Below are 6003 nucleotides of genomic sequence, written 5' to 3' on the forward strand. Positions count from 1 at the left end.
CTTGGTTGAAAAGAGGAGGAGATGCAGCTTTGGAATTAAATTGGTTATTAACAATCGACTCGCATGCGTTCTGCTCCATTTGCTGTCTTGTCGTTGTGGTATATTTCTTTCCAAGGAAAATATGTTTTGTCTGTGGTTGATCATATGATGTAATTAAGTCCCTTATAAGATTTCAGCCCTTCATTTAGCACACAATGCAAACCATCTCAAAGACAGATCGTATTGCAGACTTGCAATTTTCTACATGCTTTACTAGAATAACCCCCTTTTTATCTGATTTGCTCCAGGGCTTGACAGCACTGGATTATAGAAATGTACACACATCACCACTTAACAAAAGTGTTAGTTTTGAGCTGTGTAAACAAAAGTTTCCACATTGGCAGCCATTTTATTTATCTCGATTGATTTGTTTGTCACTGAAGGCTCAAGATGTGCTGTATTTTTCAAGATGGGTTGTTAAAGCAGATTGTGCAGAAATGCTAATATCTAATGAACAGAAAGAAAAGTGGAATCAAAACAGTTGGCGTGAATTTGAAGTACTGATGTACTGCGATCTTCTGAAATATTCATGAATTACTAATCCTTCAAACTGAATAATGTTAATCATAACAGGCTATGATTTTTGAACCCTGAAATATGTAAAGAAAACAGAGTAAACCAAGGGATTTTGAGTGGACCGTGCTCCCTTACAAGGGGTGTGACTGAACAAGCCCTTATTTTCGAAACTCACTGCCTTGATATCCAGATCCACCAAAAAACCCACATGGGAGTGTTCCAAGCAGGACACACAGTGTTATGCTCCACACAGGTTATGTTTCTGCAGTATTCAGGCTTGAGAGTCACCTCAGCTACAGTGACAGGGGGGAAAATACAGCCCCAAGCCAAGCAGTAGTCCCAATTTTTCTCTTGGGGCCTCAAGAAGCCATACCAACCTTTCCAACAGCTTGGGCTCGGAGCAGCAGCTGGAGCTGAGAAGAGGTGGGCACAGACATGTGTCCATGGCCCATGCATGGTCCCAGGTCACCAGTTCTTTGGGCATAAGTAACCTATTGCACAGGAAAAAGCTACGCAGACATGACTGCAGATGGTGTGTCACAGTTGCTCAGCATATGCACATCACCTTTGTTTCTTCCTTCCAGCCTGTTTTGTCTCTTCCTACTCAGGAGAAAAGCTGTCTTGCAGAAAGAATGGCCAAAGTAGCTTGATGCATTATCAAACACAGAGAAAAGAATTTGCTTTATGAAACAGTGGGTGAATTTTCTGCACAAACACATATTTTATCTTAATTGCAGCCTTCCATGTGATTGCAATGTAACTGAGAAGATGATTACCAGAAACAGATTATCCGTTCCTTTCAGAGCTTCTTGGTGTTTTGCTCTTTGTCTAAGGCTTATATTTTAAGCAAGAAAAACAAGTTAACCTGTGAATACCTCAGGTGACAAGGTGGTCTGTTGTTTATTGTACTGAACAGCAACTCAGACACTGGGCTTAATTCTGTATTTAGTTCTCTCTCTCTCTCTGTGCAACCAAATAACACAGCACAGCCTGTGTCTCACTTGAGCATTGGTGATACAGGAATGATGCTTCCCCACTCCACAAGAGGACCAAGCCCACTAATATTCCAGAAGCATTCAGATTGCTGAGAGGCAGGGCTGCACTGATACACCTTGAAGAGAGCCCTGAGTTTCATCTGGGTTCTTTTTAGGAATTCTTTAAAAACCTAGAAATGTTCCAGAGAGTGCTTTGCTTTTGAAAGGTTTTCCTGCAGAAGATGAGGAGGATTTTGGAGTAGAGCAGTGACTGCCTGTTCTCTGCACAGCTGCTGAGTGGAACATGTTGTTTAGCTGGGTCTGTGGATGTGGCCATCAGGTGTGGTCGGGTTCAGCAGAGACCATTGTTGTAGACTAACAGACATTCTTCATACAACAGCCAGTGTCTTTAACTGTACTGTACCCAGTGCTGGAAGAGCTGTGACTTGTGATTACTTGACCCAAGCCAGGACCTCAGCATGCCCCTCTGCAGCAGACTCTGGATCTGTGCCTATGGGAGTGGGTGCTTCTGGACCCAAAGCTCATCCCATTGCTGGGCAGCAGTTTGTTTCTGAGAACTGGTAGGGAACAAACATTAAACAAAGCTCAGTGAATGACCTTGTAGAAAGAAAAGGCAAAGAAAGGAAGTCAAGCAAACTGGTTTTAGTCACTCACAGCCATTCTTTCCTGAGTTTTTTATTCCTTCTTGTGAGAGCCGTTGCTCTGTATGTGTCTATGCCTTCCCACCAGGACCACTTTGTGATGTGGAAGATGAAAAAAGCTGGGTCTCAAGTTCTTGTCTAGTCTTTTAGGTCCTCTAGACTGGTGATAATGAACTAGCTTTTGGACTGAGGTTTCTGAAAATTCAGGAGTCAATAGTTTCTTGGGATTCAGCCTCTGACTTCTCCAGAAAACAGCACTTTTCTCAGTCTTTACCTATACAATGGCTCTCCATAATGTCGTTGACTAGCATGGAGACCTTTCTTTTCTCTGTCCCATTCTTTTTTACCTTTCATGCATGTAGGCATTTCCATTTGTTCTTCCCTCTGACCAGCCTTTGCCTTTCCACAGCAAATAAGTAGAATACCATGAGGTGGTTGGAAAAATGACATAGTATCCCTTTGTGCAATCCCAAACACCTGGGCCTGAAAGCTCATCTTTGTGGCTTTGAACTTCACTGGAATTTTGTTCATTTTTCCCCCTTCTTTGCTGGGGATCTGGAATGCTGAAACATCCGCACCCTCCTGTCATCTCACATGTGCTGTTGGATTTTTCCAATGAAAACATAATGGTATGGATCTGGCAGCTTGGATGGTGCAGCTCATTCAGCAGATGCCAATAACAGCTGAATATTAGATATTATTAAGAAGAAGAAGATATAAAATAAAGCTGTGAGATAGCATATGTTGGCTGGTAGCAAATACCTTCCAGATGCTTGGAAGGATGAGATTCAGCTTGGGAGTTACTTTGATAAAACTATTGCACCATTGCTGCCAGCTCAGTGTATGTATTCAAAACAGAAGGACTTTGGAAACCTTTGTGAGACCAATACCAACACTGAGTAGTAAAGGTCAGCACACACATTCCTAGTCAAGAGCCCGCAGCTATCATGGCACTGAGATTTGCTGCACAACAAGGCAGGGATCCCTGTGGCAGTTTAAAGCTATGAATGCATTTTGCTGCCTCATCAAAAAATTCAGAAGTTTGTAGCAGACCTTATTTTTCTCATAAAATAAGTGCTGGTTCCTGAGATGGTTTCATCTAACCTAAGAAGAGCCGCCCAGGCAGGGGATGGCAAAGGTGCCTTACATGGGCACTGACTGCTGCACAACCTACCTCTGAAACCTATGAGCTAAGATCTTGCTAGTGTTTCAATAACCATGTGTCCCAGCACCCTCCTTCCACCTGCTTGGAGCCATCCTCACAGGAAGGGATGAGTAAGCACCAACACCTGTGGCAGGCAGTGCCTGTGAAGGACCTGCAGGTGCAGTGAGACAAGCACAGGTCAGCACTTGGGCACCCTGCCTGCAGCACCTACCCCTGGGTGGCGGAGGTGGGTGGAGAGGCACCTGCCTGTGCCCAGCAAGGAGGAAACCTGACTCCTGGGAGCTGGATCCCAAAGAAACAGCACTGTAAAAAGGAAATAGCAGAGGAGAAACAGTCAGAAAAGAGAAAAGGTCTTCTGCTCCGAGCCTAAGGCACCACAGAGGTAAGAAAGCTTCACTAAATAAAAAATATTTAGTAAAAGCTTGCTTAATATTGGGGGCATCTGATCATTTGTGTGATCAGATAGCCCCACTCTCACCTGCAGGGAAAATTCTCAGCCAGAGAAAGTCTCTGACCTTACTGACAGAGTTCCCAGGTGGTGTCATAGGCAGCACTGCATGTTGTACGGCCTTTGTGCCTCACAGCCCTCTGGGGAGGGGTCACAGCACCATTCTGATGGGTCCCAGCAGCAGTTTCACTGTACTTTTGGTTGTTCCCTTCAGCTGGAGGATTTTTATTTTCCCTGCCAGCAACAGCTTTGTCACTGCTCTTCTTTTGGCTCATGTAATTGGTGTTTAGTTGGATTTACAAATAGAGGGAAATTTGTGACTCCCTGAAGATAGACACTACCTGCTCCATCGAGGCAAACAGGGCTGCAAAGGTTTGGGATGAGCAAAACTCAGGTTTGGTAGGAAATGTTAGGAGGTTTACTGTGCCTGCACGGATTTCTGGTGTTATTTGAGGTGCTGGAGAGTGTATCCCACCTGCTTACCAGCTGCTATCTGTGGTAGAGACTAGTGTCATTCTCACATTAGGTGCTATCCACCATCCTGCTGCCTCTGAGGGTGTCTGGCTACTGTGGGGTGCTGGAGGTGGCCCTGCAGCCTTCTGCTTGAGCACCTGACCCTCACTGTGAGTTCTGCACAGCAGCACCAGGGATTGGGGTTCCCTCCCCTTCTGTGGAAGAGTTGTGGCACTTCCCAGAAGGAATGCCTGCAGCCCAGAGCAGGCACCAGTGAAATGCTCCAAAACCCCTCAGCAAACAGGAGCAGGGCATCCCAGTATCAGGATGGGTGGGCAAAGGCCCAGGCATTGATGCTTGTCCTGCCACCACTGTGGGTTGTGCCTGCCACAGACATTTTGGAAGAGAGTGTCTGTTTAACCTGACACAGTGAGATGTGGCAGCTCAGGGCAGAATGTGTTTGCAGGTCCCTAGTCACAAAGCAACAGAAAAGGAGAAGAACAGGTGCCCAGAATTTGTTGTTGCAGAGCCTTTGGCGATTCAGACACACAGTAAATCTTTACCTCTTCCCATGGGCTCTTCCAGGCGCCTTGTTTGGTTTCTGCTGAGCCAGTTCCACTTGGAAGTAGTCCCTAGCTGTTGGCCATGATAATCAGCTGGTGGCTCTTTGAGCTGCTGGCAGCTATGGCTGCCTCTGAGGACCCTGCTGAGAGACAGATGTAACCAACATGCTTTGCATATTCTTTGGTGCTGGACTGTAATGGCTTGTGACAGCAAGGTCAGTGCATGTGACCCAGCTGACTAATCTGCCGTTAGTCCTTAATGACCTCCTTCTAACTGTGCCTCAGTATAGGATCAAGGTGTCCATCCTGGAGTACTGCAATTCCATGCTTTCTGTGTTCACGCTGCCCTCTATGGAATGGAATTTTGTATCTTTCATTAGATACTCTCAGCCATTAATTCCCTCCAGCTCTCGCCCTTCTGCAGCCTCTGCTGGTTGGCTGTGGCCAAGCCCAGCACTCCTGAAGGGAGATCATCAAAGGAGAGGGGGTCAGCAAAGTGCAGATGTGTTGAGCCCCCCCCACCCCCTCTGCAGTGCCTGAGCATGCACTCAGCAGGAAAGGTTGTGGGTTTAAGCAATCAGTGTGCTTAGGATTAAAATTAGTTTTTCTGAGAAGGAAAAGCAACAGTGGTGAGGCCAAAAGATCTCGTGCTGAAAGCCAGAAACACTGGCAGAGGAATCCAGCTTCCAGTTGCAATCCAGAACGCTTGGCTGTGTTTATGGATGCCCTGAGAGGATGGGGATTAGTGTGCCAAGGGAGGAGGCAGAGGGGTTGGGTTGGAGCAGAAAGCTGTGTGCTGCTTGGGTGAGGAGCAAAGTGCTACCCCTGCCACTCTCAGGGTGCTGGGGTTAGGGAGCTGGCTGGGTCATCTGGCTCTGCCTCAATTGCAGAGTGCAGCACCTCTACCCCGGTCTTTCCGTAAAAACAGCCAGTGTGATGTGGTGACTGATGTCTCTCAGTTAACTAACTTACCCTGTGATGTTTTTATGTGTTTTTCACCAAAACCCTAATGGGAAGGGACTCTTACAGTCAAATATGAGTTTCATCAGCTACTGGATCTGAAAGTTTCCACTCCAGTATGAGAAACTGCCTTGCTGTTTTCTTGCTCAGGTGACTGTTGTGAGATTTCACAGGTAAATCCCAGCCTTGCCTGCAGTGACAGCAGATCCCAGCAGGAGCTGAG

This window comes from Camarhynchus parvulus, chromosome 1A, assembly GCF_901933205.1.
Source record: "Camarhynchus parvulus chromosome 1A, STF_HiC, whole genome shotgun sequence".
Lineage (NCBI taxonomy): Eukaryota > Metazoa > Chordata > Aves > Passeriformes > Thraupidae > Camarhynchus > Camarhynchus parvulus.